At 36.5% G+C, this 13,200-nt stretch overlaps 1 long non-coding RNA gene across 3 annotated transcripts; it reads left to right on the forward strand.

Annotated features, from left to right (window-relative positions):
* The first annotated feature begins 10,278 nt into the window (after window positions 1-10,278).
* LOC125280478 lies at window positions 10,279-13,200 on the forward strand. Of its 3 annotated transcripts, none has more exons than XR_007187619.1 (5): window positions 10,279-10,501; window positions 10,601-10,970; window positions 11,415-11,504; window positions 12,286-12,400; window positions 12,491-13,200. It is a non-coding gene; the product is annotated as an uncharacterized LOC125280478 (long non-coding RNA). The 3 variants fall into 3 exon arrangements; XR_007187620.1 differs by having other exon boundaries at window positions 10,899-10,970; XR_007187618.1 differs by having other exon boundaries at window positions 10,279-10,970.

A 13,200-nucleotide genomic window follows, 5' to 3' on the forward strand; every position in this document is an offset into this window, starting at 1 on the left:
TTCGGGCATTTGTCGGTGATTTCTCAAAACCTGTCGGCGAGCCAAAATCGGGGCTAAAATCGTGCAGTCTGAACTCGGCATAACCCGCAGAGCTGATGATCATCTATAGCTTCAGTGCGAGGGCTCAAAAAGTAAGGCAAAACATTAATATGACTGTCTTCTTATACATGATATTTTAATCATATACACTTGTAATATAACGTTGTGAATTCTTTGGGGTTATTTGCTGTGTTTCGGAGTTATTGATCTTTGATCATTCTAATATGCTGATTTGATGCTCGGACATTTCTTTTGAAATGTGCTGCTTCATATTGTTGTGTTCTTGAGCATCAAATCATCATATTAGAATGATTTCTGAAGGATCATGTGACACTGAAGACTGGAGTAATGATGCTGAAAATTCAGCTTTGATCACAGGAATAACTTTTAAAAATTGATTAAAATAGAATAAAGTTAATAGGAAAACTACTTCACAGTATTATTATTTTACTGTCTGTATTTTTTCATCAAATGCAGCCTTGGTAAGTAGAAGAGACTGCTTTCAAAAGTAAAAATGCAACTTCTAACAATGTAATTCAACCTTTCAGCTGCTAGAGGAGGATGATGATGGCAGTGCTGACCGTGGTGACAGTGCAGCTCAGGATGAAGAAGAGGAGGAACATGTAAGTTAAACATGCTTTCCTCATACCTTTCTAACAAACAATAAACCTGACTACAATAACTACTACAATAAATATTTTTTTAGCTTCCAGTTTGCAAAAATCCAAAGTGAATATATAGAGACCATCCTCCTAACCTTGCCTCAGAAGAACCTGAGAAAGACACTCTTCCTCTTCTCTCACAGCTCTCCATCATCTACCTCTACAACACTGTTGGAAAGAGTGTTCTGCACAGCTGAGGACACGGTAATGAGAGATCTCAAATTCTTCCTGAGAAAGTGTCCACATGTTCATTTTCTTGAACAAAAACTGTACATGTATTTTTGGGTGGGCCAAACTATTATTTGAAGAAATGCTAAAAATCTCTATATTGTTCTTTATACATATCTTTTATTCTTTATGAATGTCATCTTCTGGATTTTTTTTTTAGCTTTTGAGAAGCTCAAGGACTGTATATCTTTGGTAATTGTGATATTGTCTGGCAGTAAAGCAGTATTAAAGCACATTACCTCAGTATATTTGTAGCAGCTGCCTCATACAGGACACTTAGGAAATGGTTTAAAATATATTTTTTGCAAATAAAGTAATAAATATCTGCTGAATCTTTTTCATATCTTTGTCATTTTTGTGCCAAATAATGGATAGTAGTAATCATAAGAGTATCTATAAATATAATTGATAAAATCATTATTTAACTATCCCCATCTAATGATAAAACACTGTCAATTAAAAGAATAAAACATATTAATCACTGGTTACATTTATTTATTGATTGTATTGTTTGATCTATGAATATGTTCAACTTATGAATTCATGTGTTCAATTTTCTGTACTCATAACTTGATAACACTTTACATGGTTAAAACATGGTAATGTTCAAATGTATTGGCTTATTAACTGTACAAAGTAACAATGGTGATGATTCCATGAATGCAGTGTGTTTCTAGCCATTTTCAGAATTTAATGAGGGTTTCTATTGGTTTCCACTATATATTTTGATCTGCAAATGTATTAACCAAAGCAACACAATTCCCTATAACAATTAGAATTTATAAGGTTTTATAGCAGAGAATAAAGTGTTTATCAGTTCTGCATGGATCTCAAGGTCATGGACGGAGCGCATCTCCATTCCCCGGAGTAAAGGTGAGAAGCAGATTTTAAGATAAAGGTCGAGGTGGTATTTTGGTCTTTAGTACGTACCCGTTACGTTCCAGCAACGTACCACGAAAACGTCGCCACAACGAATATGGGAATCACAAAGTTACGTCGCTGGAACGTTATTCGGGACGCCGTTGCAACTAATATGGGGTGCGTTTCCCAAAGCGAACTATGGTCGCAAGTTCCGTCGTTACCAATAGAGTTCAATGGGACTTACGACCATGGTTCACCAACGATGCTTTCGGGAAACTCACCCATGGGCCGATCCAGTTACGATTTTACAACGTGCCAGTTTGGTCGTTGAGACGTTACTGTCACGTTCCAGCGACGTACCGCTATCCATGGGTTTCAAAGACGTCACTTCCGCTATGCCCGCCGCCATATTTGTGTCCGAGATGGCAACTAACACAGCAGCGCTTCATTGTATTGATGGTCATCTTTAGCTTCAGCGCGAGTGCTCAAACTCAAACAGCATCACAAAACATTATCTATGATTGTGGCTGTCATATTAATAACATTTTAATTGTCTACACTATTGTATTAAAACATTGTGAATTCTAGTTGCTGTGTTTCGGCGTGTTGTTACAGGAAGAACGCATCCATAACAGGTGCAATTCTGACTACGTTACTTCAAGTTCATCTGTGCGTGATTTTGTGAAAATACTAGTTGTAATATTTTTATTTTGTATAAATATCTGAATTATCTTATATAGGATGTGTTGCGTTGAGTAAACCTTCAGTTGATTCTCTTCAGCTTCAGCGTGCGCAGCTCAAAACAGCAATAATCAAGTCATTAAAAATGTTTACTACTGTAATATTAAAACTTTCATGTTTTCAAAAAATGAATGCATTATTTTTAATAACTAGCATTTATATTGTTCTCGTATTATTTTCATAAACACATGGTTTGGTTAATAATAAGGATCACGAACAATAACAGATTTTGTCCTCAAATCATCTCATTTTGCTAACATTACTGACTGAGCTAACGTTACACGCGGATTATAATGGGTTATATTATCTTTTGACGCGTCGCGCAGCTCGCGTTCGGTGTAAACAACTCTTCCGCTTTCATTATGCTGCGCCACATGGCCTCGCCCACTTTGTTGCGTGTTCCCGGGGGCAGTGTTTATTCATCCAAGAGCTTTCTCCAGAGTGTTGTCTTTGTTCTGCCCAGCCTAGCCTGTTGCTGCAGTTACAATTGATGGTTGTTGAGCTGCTTAGTATTCTACTTTGGTACTGTAGTATTTTCTTTTATTTGTTCATTGTGATATTCTCCAACACTTACTTTTGTCATTTTTGTTAGAGATTTATACTAGCCTTCACCTTTTTGTTTATCTTGCTTGGTTTACAGCTGCTACTATTAACATTCCTCTTAGCAGATACTTTAACGTTTGCCTATTTGTGTTTTGCTTATTTGCTTTATTTGGAAGCTGTAGGGAGGTGGGTGCTATTTTTGTTTAACCCTGTTTTGGGGCCAGGAAGGGAGTTAGGGTACAATTCTGTTCTTTTCTTTGTTAGTTTAGAGGTTTAAACTACTCCAGTTAGATTGTATTTTTGTTTATTATTTTGACCTTACCTTCTCCTGAAGCTAATGCTTCCTTTTTTCTTTTCCTTGTATTTTACTACAAAACTTTTTTTTTTTTTTTTTAATTTGTTGCTTGTGGTGCTGTGGCAGGACTCAGATTAACGCTATTTAAAATATTTTACTTTTGCGTCCACATTTAGAATTATGCGGGACGTAACATATGGAATAAACATGTTCATTCATATTTTATTATCATGTATATTAATATTCAATGTACTAAATGAAGTAAATCACCAAATCAATAAAAATGTTTTTATAAAACTGCACATAAGCAAAAAAGCATTAATAAAGATTAAACCTTAAACACGTGCATGGGCCGGAGGACGAACAACAATAGGATACTTTCACTTTCAACTGATTCTCTCCCTTCAGATCTTTAGTCAAAATGTAAATGAAACTTAGAAATAACACGTATAGATCAAATCGACTCATAAAAGATAAACGGAGCCATAAACGGTCGGTTGTCGACTGAATTAGAAATACAGACAACAAAAGGCTGTTGTGTGCCGTGATTATTTAGCAGTTTAAAAGTTTTCCTTTTTAATAAAACACTAAAAGTACTTACCAACTGATAGACAATAGTAATTTCACGTCTGTTTCTTTCACAAAAACACTGGTCAGTGGTCAGAGCGAAAAATCGGCAACTGGCAGCTGGCATCAAAAAGACCATGTGCGAGTGGAGCTCAACAAAGAGCTATTTCACTGCAAGCGTGAGCAGCACGTGAGCGTTTTAAATGATTAGATTAGATTCATAGTAGATTCAGATTTTAGATTAATTCATATTATAGTAGGCCTATGTACTTCGTATATACTAAATTTAGGCTATATTATTGCGTTTTATTTTATTAATAACCATGTTTAGAAATATAGACTTATTTAGACGTATATAAAAAAATCAAGATCTGTCTGAATGACAAAAGAATAAATTTGAGTGGTACTATCAAGACAATAAATAAAATCACTTCTCCAGCAAATGATGCATGTTCACTCAGGTGCTGCTGGACCGTCTGCCTGAGGACAGCAGAGAGACCATGATGATCTTTCCTCACACACCGCCCTGTGTAGATGTCCTGGATGGAGGGAAGCTCACATCCTACAACATGGCAGGCAGAGCTTTGTTGCCAGTGATGTAGCAGGCAGTGATGCAGCCATTCCCTTAATAAAGACTGTACATCTTATGGGTGCAGTGAATACTTGAGAAATACATTTATACTGTATTTTAATCAGGAAGATATTTGCTGTAAAGCTACAACATAATGTGAGGACAACAAAGACTTGAAATTTGCTTTTCACACTGAATATGTATCAGTTCTGCACTTCTCTCGTCTTCTTGTTTTGCCTTTGCCCTACAAAGGTTCCCTAGCTGTGGGAACCAGAATATTCCCATTCATATCAATAACTGCATTATCAGGGAGAAGTTTTAAACCAGATCCGAATGGAATTCATAAATGTGACCCAGACATGTTTTTCTTGGAGTTTATATTCAGGGATCCAGAGACTGTCTTGATATCAGCTGTTGCATTCGATCAAGGATCGCGTCTTCCATGGCAAAGGATCATTCAATGCTGTAGATATTGTCCTCATAAGTAATAAAAATTGAATTGAGAGAATTTGGAGGTTTAAAATGTCTTGGATTGTATCCATTGGAATCATTATGAGGGGCTCAAATGTTTTTAAATTATGGTTTAAAAAAAGAAAGTCATTTTTCAGGCAAATGTCTTTGGAACTCAAAGTCCCATAATGCATCTTTCTGTAAACTACAACACAATATTTCTAGGGTAACGGTCACATACTGAAAGGCTTTCACTGTTGCAGCTCCTCTTGAGGTAGAGCTTGTTGGTCGGTTCAATATAATGTGATATATTTGAGTCAGCGTGAGGGCGAGGGATGATGGGAGTTGCATGACTTCAGTCTCACACAGCCGGGCCTGTCATTTGGCTGTTGTAGTCAGCAGTCTCCATTTTAAGGATATATGGGATGATACTGTCGATCGGTACGTTGCCGATAAGGCCGGTGAAAAACAGTTATATTGGAACTCATCGACCGCAGCGCTGGTAAACGCAACAGGATCCGAGCCAACCTGCCACATCAATCAATTAATGAGAGCACTTTAACAAATCAGCCAATTAACAAACACCTGAGGCTGCGTCTACATTAATCCAGATACATTTGAAAACTGTGTTTTCATTTCAAAACACTGTTTTCAAGCGTTCGCCAAAAGTTTCTCATCTGCACTGAAATCATCTAATTGTGCATAATAAAAGCTCACTGAGATGATATGAGAGACCAGATATAATACATTTCTCATGTTATTCTTCAGCCACGATCATTTTAGTAACAAAATATCCCATCATTCACTGGTGTGTTCAGGTCACACTCAATCTCCACTCCATGTCTGGACTAAAACACAATCACCCTCATGCTTTGACGCAGGACAGCAATGGACGGAGTGTTATTTAGAGCTTCTTTAGAGTTCTTTAGAAAAAAACGTCATCAATTGAAGATTTATTGTGCACTTTAGTTAGATTCATTGAATAAAATGTGTGCTGAAATCATTGATCTTGTGCTGCACCAACACAGTCTCTGACAGCTGCTGTGATTACAAAGAAGTGCAAAAAAGCAGTGCTCACTTTCTGTCTTATTGACAAAATGTATTTTTAAACCTAGTGATTTTATAATGTTTAATATTTATTTAAAACCGAAACTGAGTGAAAATCTATTGCAGGAATTGTCTAATATGAGCCAATAAATGCTACTCTGCCGCCATCTGCTGGTTATAGTAGTCTTTTTTATTTTTAAATAAGTGTTTTCTATCAAATGTTGAATTTCCTACATCTTAAAATGTTTGCTTTTACAAACGGGGACAATCTCAGAAGGATGAACAAATAATGTTTGTGGTCATCACATTAAAAATAACATTTGAAGTGCTGGAAAAATGTTGCGTGTGTGTGTCCAATTACAGATTTATATATTGATTTTACAGTCCACACTACAAACAGCATCTTCAAAAAGCTCAGTTTTCACAGGACAAAAACGGTCTCAGTGTGGACGAAAGGTCAAAACAGGGGGTGGTTAAAAATGCTTCAAATGTATCCAGATTATTACAGACGCAACCTAAATGAAATACAACCTCGGTTCTGTGAACAGCAAATGAGGCATGTTGTCAGTAACCACAAGGGGCGCCGCTAAGGGGGGAAAAGTTAGGATGATTGGGCCCACGCACTTTTGGGGCCCCCAGAGATTGGTTTTATTAGTAGTAACAGTCAGTACTCGAAGTGGGCCGGTACTTCTCACGCACCGGCACTTCTCACATGTTGCCGGTACTCTGAACGCCCACACCGGAATGTAGAATCATCCGGCTATTAATTAATTGTATACGTGTCGCGTTCGGAGCTTTTATAAGCTGTACGAACTGAACGGATCAACTGTCTGCGCAATATGACTGTGAATGAAGCCCAATTGTTTAATTTTGCATGAGTGGCGGGCGAATCACCGTAGGCGCACCAGCGCGCTCCAATAGTGTTAAGTAGGGTGACCAAACGTACTGTTTTCCCAGGACCAGGGCTGGACTGAGGCTAAAATTCGGCCCTGGACAAACCCAGCCCATGCGGCCCACGAGTTCCCCTGTGAATGTTTTTATTGGGGTTAGGGCCTTTTATTGGAGTAAATTAATAAATAAAACAAGGACAGTGCAGATAATGATGGATATTATTGAATTTACTACAAATGCAGTTAACAAATTTAATATTGCACTTTTGTCACATAGAAATTCACTTTGGCACCGTAAAGCACTGATTTTCATGCCGTTAAGTAAATTTAATGCTATTAAATCCTGTCATCATTTACTCACTCTCATGTTGTTCCAAACCTGTATGACTTTCTCTCTTCTCTAAAACACAAAAGAAGATATTCTGAAGAATGTTGGCAACCAAACCATTTTGGTTAAGCTACCCTTGACTCCAATTATTTTCTTTTTTATGTTACACAGAAAGAAAGTAATTCATGTTTGTAATGACATTAGGGCGAGTAAATTATGACATTTTGGGTTGAACTACTCCTTTAAAACAAATAACATTTTTAAAGAGTTAACACCTAATTTATGTAAGACACTGATAGCTATCTATCTTTCGTGATGCTCTCAGTGAAATAACATTTTACTTCAATTAAAATTCATAAGAACTATTAAAAATGTCATAAAACATATTTAAAGAAATAAAAACTAAAGCTTTGCCTTTATTCCATGGGATCCAGGCTATAAATCTGTTTTGTTAAATGATCCTTTAATTGCCCTGATGAAATTTACTATGGTTTAACTGTAAGATCATGGTAGACAGAGCACAGGTAAAACCATGCTTCTTATTACCATGGGTATATGGTTTCTAAAATAAAGAATAAACTATAGATTGTGTAATAAAATATTGTAAGCATAGAAAATACGAAAACAGTCTTTATGAAAGAAAGTGATTTATATTCCGCAATATTAAATATAAGTAGGCCTAATAATAGCAGCATTTTTAATAATTTCTGCCAAAACACCATATTTCTTCACTGTTAGTAGCTGCAAGGTAAATTGCTATAAAGGTGGTGGTGTTGGATTGACAAGCAAGTTGTGTGTATTGGCGTTTTCCAATTTACCTCGTCATGTCTTTACATGGTCGCGGCTGTTTTCAGCTAGATTCACCACCGAACCTGTAATGTTCCCATATCACACGACTGTTTTAAACAAAATTTTGAGACAAATCTGAAAGGATCAAGGCATCAAGCGACTTGCGCTGTTTATTACTTAATAGGGCGGCAGAACCTCAGTGCATGTTCATCAGCGGCAGCGACTTTTTGCAGTTTCTCATGCGCTCCAATTAAAAACAAAAAACAGCGCGGGAGGGGGAGGTCTCTCTCACTTTGGCCTGTCATTCAGAAGACAAACCAATGGGCCAGTCCATGGCAAAATAAATAAATAAAATAAAATAAATAAATAACCTTTTATCGGCCCCAAAATGCCCGGTATGCCAGATTACCAGTGCAGCCCTGCCCAGGACATGTTTTCACGTCCGTCCTGGTTGTTTTTTATAAAGTGATGAAAATGTCCTGGTTTTCATTGTTTTGCATTAGGTCATTAAATTGACCGGTGTTACGAGATTTTCGGTTTCTGAGATTTTCTACATGAATATTAAGTTTCCCAGACATCCGCGATTGCACGTGCAACTGAGAATATTAGTTCAGATTGTATCTAAAAACATTAGCGGATTATTCCATAACTATACTCTCAGCGTCTCGGCTGACTTATGCCTAAACTACAGTTGTTTGTTACTACTTCTAGGTAACAGTTTAGAATGTTTTCATTAGTAATCACGATTTGTGCAGTCCTCTGTAACTGAATATCAGATAGCCTACTTCGTGTAACAGCAGAGCAACCCTCAGCTATCGTCTACAATGAGTTCAGCTCGTTGTGCTCTTCCTTTGTACCTTGCGATGTAACAGCTGATAGGCCTATATACATGTCTTTATAACTTTCATGCTTATTTGTAAAGCAACAAAAAACTGCTGGGAAAGATCAGCTCTACAGCAAAATATAGATGGGCAAACAAGGAGGATGAGGAAGAAAAACAGGATGAAGAGGAAAACAAGGATGAAGAAGAAAACTAAAGATATATATATATATATATATATATATATATATATATATATATATATATATATATATATATATATATATTTGTTAGTTTTTGTAAGTTTGTGAGAGCTATTTTTGTTAAACTTGGATTGCTAATATAGCAGAGGTAATTTTTAGGTATTTATTTATTTTTCTAATACAGAAGAGACATTATTTCTATCATTATTTCATTTGTTATTTTTTAAACGTGTCATAATAAAACATGTTGGGTAACCTCTGAGAAGCCTATCTGAATTTGTGTCTTTGGTTATAGATAGTATTTTGTAATATAACAATTTTCTATCCATACAGAGGTGGCATTCTTTAAATGTATTGAAATTATAAGGCATCTTTGAGTAAACTTCGAGTATCATTTGAGTATCTCATTGCTGGGCCGAGTATCCTGGTTTTCGGTAATCAAAATATGGTCACCCTACACTCTCAGAAATAAAGGTACAGTGAGGGTACAATTAAGTACTTTAAGGTACAAATTTCACAAATGTGCCAGCAAAGGAACAAACATGTATCCAGCTGAGTACCAAAAAGTACCTTTCCAAAGAAAAGGGGTACACAATGAAATATGCATGGTGAAAGGTACATATATGTACCCTTTGAAAAGGTACATTGTCATATAAAGTAATAGTTAAGGTACAACATTCACAAATGTACCATTAAAGGTCCTATCGTGTTCCCATGGGGTACTTAGAAGTACCTTTTGGGTACACATCCTGTAGGGTACAAAAAAGTACCTTATTCAAGTCAAAGGGTACACTTCCTGTGGGGTACTAAGAAGTACTTTTCAAGTTACAGGGTACACAATCCTCTGGGGTAGCAGCTACTTATGCGTGCCTTTTCTAAGACTGATAGAGCCTTTGTCATAATTTGTAAATGTGGTATGCCTTGGACAGATTGACACAATAAATGTGTTATCTCCTGGGCGGGCAGTTTGTGTTTATGAAAATAAAAACAATACATATATTTCATATGGTAGCACATAAAAAGCTCTATAAATAATGAATAATCATTTATAAAAATAAATATACATTATATATATTTCAATTTATTACAATGTTAACGGCTGTTTTTTGTCGGCCAATCACGTCACGCCTCTCGTCTTTTCAAACTGCGGCGGATCGCGCTCTTTTCACTCCGGCCTGGTTTGAGGGGAATCGCGATGCTTTGGACCGTTCCGTAAGTTACGGTAGATAATACTTGTTAAAATGCATAGTGCTGAAAAAAACGATCATAGAAATAGTTAGCTAACAAATATGTTGTTAATTAACGTTAGTTGGAGAGTGGCGACGTGCGTCGAGCAGTGTAGCGTTAGTGAAGTGTTAGCCAGGCAGAGCGCACGACAAGCACACCAGATCAATATAAACAACTAACGTTAAAAGAGTGCATTATAAGTGAAGGATTTAACGTGGAGCGTTTGCTTTGCTGCATCAGGTACGTTCACAGTGCTCCTGTGATGTGTTTTGCGGTTGACCGAGTGAAATGTTGTCTGTTCTCATCGCATTACTTTCTACGGTATGAATTTTCTTCAAGGATGTTGTCAAGAATTTGATTTGATGTCGACAGAGATGAAGGTTTGACCGATTTCACGTCAAGCATTTTAATGTGAGGATATTTTAGATGTCTTTTTTAGGCAATATAATTTGCAATCTATGTTCTGTCTGTCAATCTATCTTATGCCTTGGTTGTTGTCAGCTGGCCTCTAAATTTCTCATGATATAACTTAGTAAGCTTACAACATCATCTGACTGTTTGATAGATATTAGAAATGAATGTATTTTGTTGAGATCAATACTTTGTTCTTAAATTTTTTGTTCTTTGATTTAATCAGCAGTGAAGATGAACATCTAAGGGGACTCCCACAATGGCTTGAGTACTAATGCTGCTCGGATATGCTGTGTGTGTAGGTCTCATTGCATTTCAGTCTTTACTTATTTTCTTCTTTTACATAAAGTTATAAAAAAATTATTCTACTCACCCTCATACTGTTACAAACCTGTGTGAGTTTCTTATGTTGAACACAGAAGAAGACGTTCTGAAGAATGTTGGTAACAGGACACTTGATGCTATCCATTGACTTATAGTATTTTTATATATTTTTTTCCCAACTATGTAAGTCACAGGCTACCGTCAACTGTCTGGTTACCAGCATTCTTTAAAAATATCTTTTATGTTCAGCAGAAGAAAGAAACTCATGCAGGTTTGGAACATGAGGGGGAGTAACAATAACATTTTCATTTTTTGGTGTAATATCCCTTTAAGATATTTTAATAGACAATGCAAAAGTTGATATATTTGCTGATACTGATATATTTTGAAAATGTTTCCTCTTTTGGATAAATAACAGATGGAAAGACTGAGGAGTTGAAAGCTGATTCTACCCTGGAAAGGAGTAATTTTCTCTTTTAGAGGGGATGGAAGACCAAGCAGATACTATGTAAGTGTGAAGTCTTTACTTACACGCACATCTCTTGTTTAATTTATCATAACAAATATTCATTAATATGACTTGACGTGAAGGAGGACAGATGCAGGTAATTGCACATGTTGATCTCTGACTGTTTAGGTTTCTTTAGTGCAAATCTATGGAGCTGCTGTAAATACATAATAATGGTAATGGTACACATTCAAGTCTTAATGAAAAAAAAACAAAACCTCTTCACCCTTACTAACTTATTTAACCTTAAAAACACATGCATTGAGTGTAAAATGTGGACAGTTTAGTCTTAAAAAAATAAATAAAATAAACTTTATGGTTGCCATCCTCTGTGGCTGGCTTGTCAGTATTGTAATATTGTGGTTATCACAACAACCCTAGGCCCATAGGCTGCTCTTAATTAGGGCTGCACGATTAATTGCATGCGATTGTCACGCGCATTTCGTCAGTAAAACCGGTTCCCTGATTACCGCTAAATCGCCATCACCTGCTTTCAAATGAAGCGGCATTTAATAGACAGAACCGTAGATCACTGACAAGCCACGCAATATCAAGTTCATATCGCAGATGAATCGCCTTCGATAATGAACGCGATCTACGGCTCTGTCTATTAAATGCCGCTCCATTTGAAAGCAGGTGATGGCGATTTAGCGGTAATCAGGGAACCGGCTTTACTGACGAAATGCGCGTGACAATCGCATGCAATTAATCGTGCAGCCCTACTCTTAATCCTACACTTAAACATTTGTTGCATCTCTAGTCTGTTTTCATTAATTTTCAGATTAAAAAGTGCTACACAATGATGGTTGTTCTTGCATATCTTCTGCCACCGTTGCATGGAAGTCGATGCAATGTTAAATCTGAAATTTCATTTCTTTCAATTTAATTTTGTACCGGTAAGTTTTACATGGACCGTTATTTTTGTAATGATGTCTTGATGCATTATAAACTCCTAAAATGTATTTATTTTTTCCCTTAACTCTTAGCGTGGAGCCACTATTGCATCCCTCTGCAGCAGTTTTGAGACCGCATCAAAGACCAGACCACAGCCGATCTACATTGGAAGTTTGAAGAGCACAGCATGACAGTACATCATTACGAGGATTGACAGAGTAACCATTCCTGTGGATGAGGGCCTGATGTGCTGTGGACAATATATTCTAGGTGTGAAACTTGTCCTGTCCACCACAGATTAGTTTGGTCTTTTCTTTCTAAGACTGGAGCATCTAATATTGAAACACCACATTCTCTTCTTTTTAAAACTGACATCGTTTCGCTAGAAAACAACCTCTTCTTCAGCTGTGATTGCGTACAGCCCGTTTAAACACTTCAAAGACTTTTAAAACTGCATTGATTTGGACTTAAAAACGATGGTAACCAATGAACTCCATTGTTAGAAGAAAAATCCAGAAATGTTTTCCTCAAAAAACAAAATTTCTCTCCCACTGAGGAAAGAAAGACATGGATATCTTGGATGGCATTGGGTGAGTAAATTATTAGGAAATTTTCTTTTTGGGGTGAACTAATCCTTTAAGCATACAATGAACACTCACAGTAGCTTTTAGTCAATATAAAGCGTTATGTTATCTTATGTTATGTTCTTACACTGCAGTAAGTAATGCATTCATAAAGTGATTCTCTATTAAAGTTGTTTAAATGTGAAAAACTTTGTTTATTAAAGTTTATTGCAAACGAA

The sequence above is a fragment of the Megalobrama amblycephala genome, linkage group LG12 (assembly GCF_018812025.1).
Source record: "Megalobrama amblycephala isolate DHTTF-2021 linkage group LG12, ASM1881202v1, whole genome shotgun sequence".
NCBI classification, from domain to species: Eukaryota; Metazoa; Chordata; class Actinopteri; order Cypriniformes; family Xenocyprididae; genus Megalobrama; species Megalobrama amblycephala.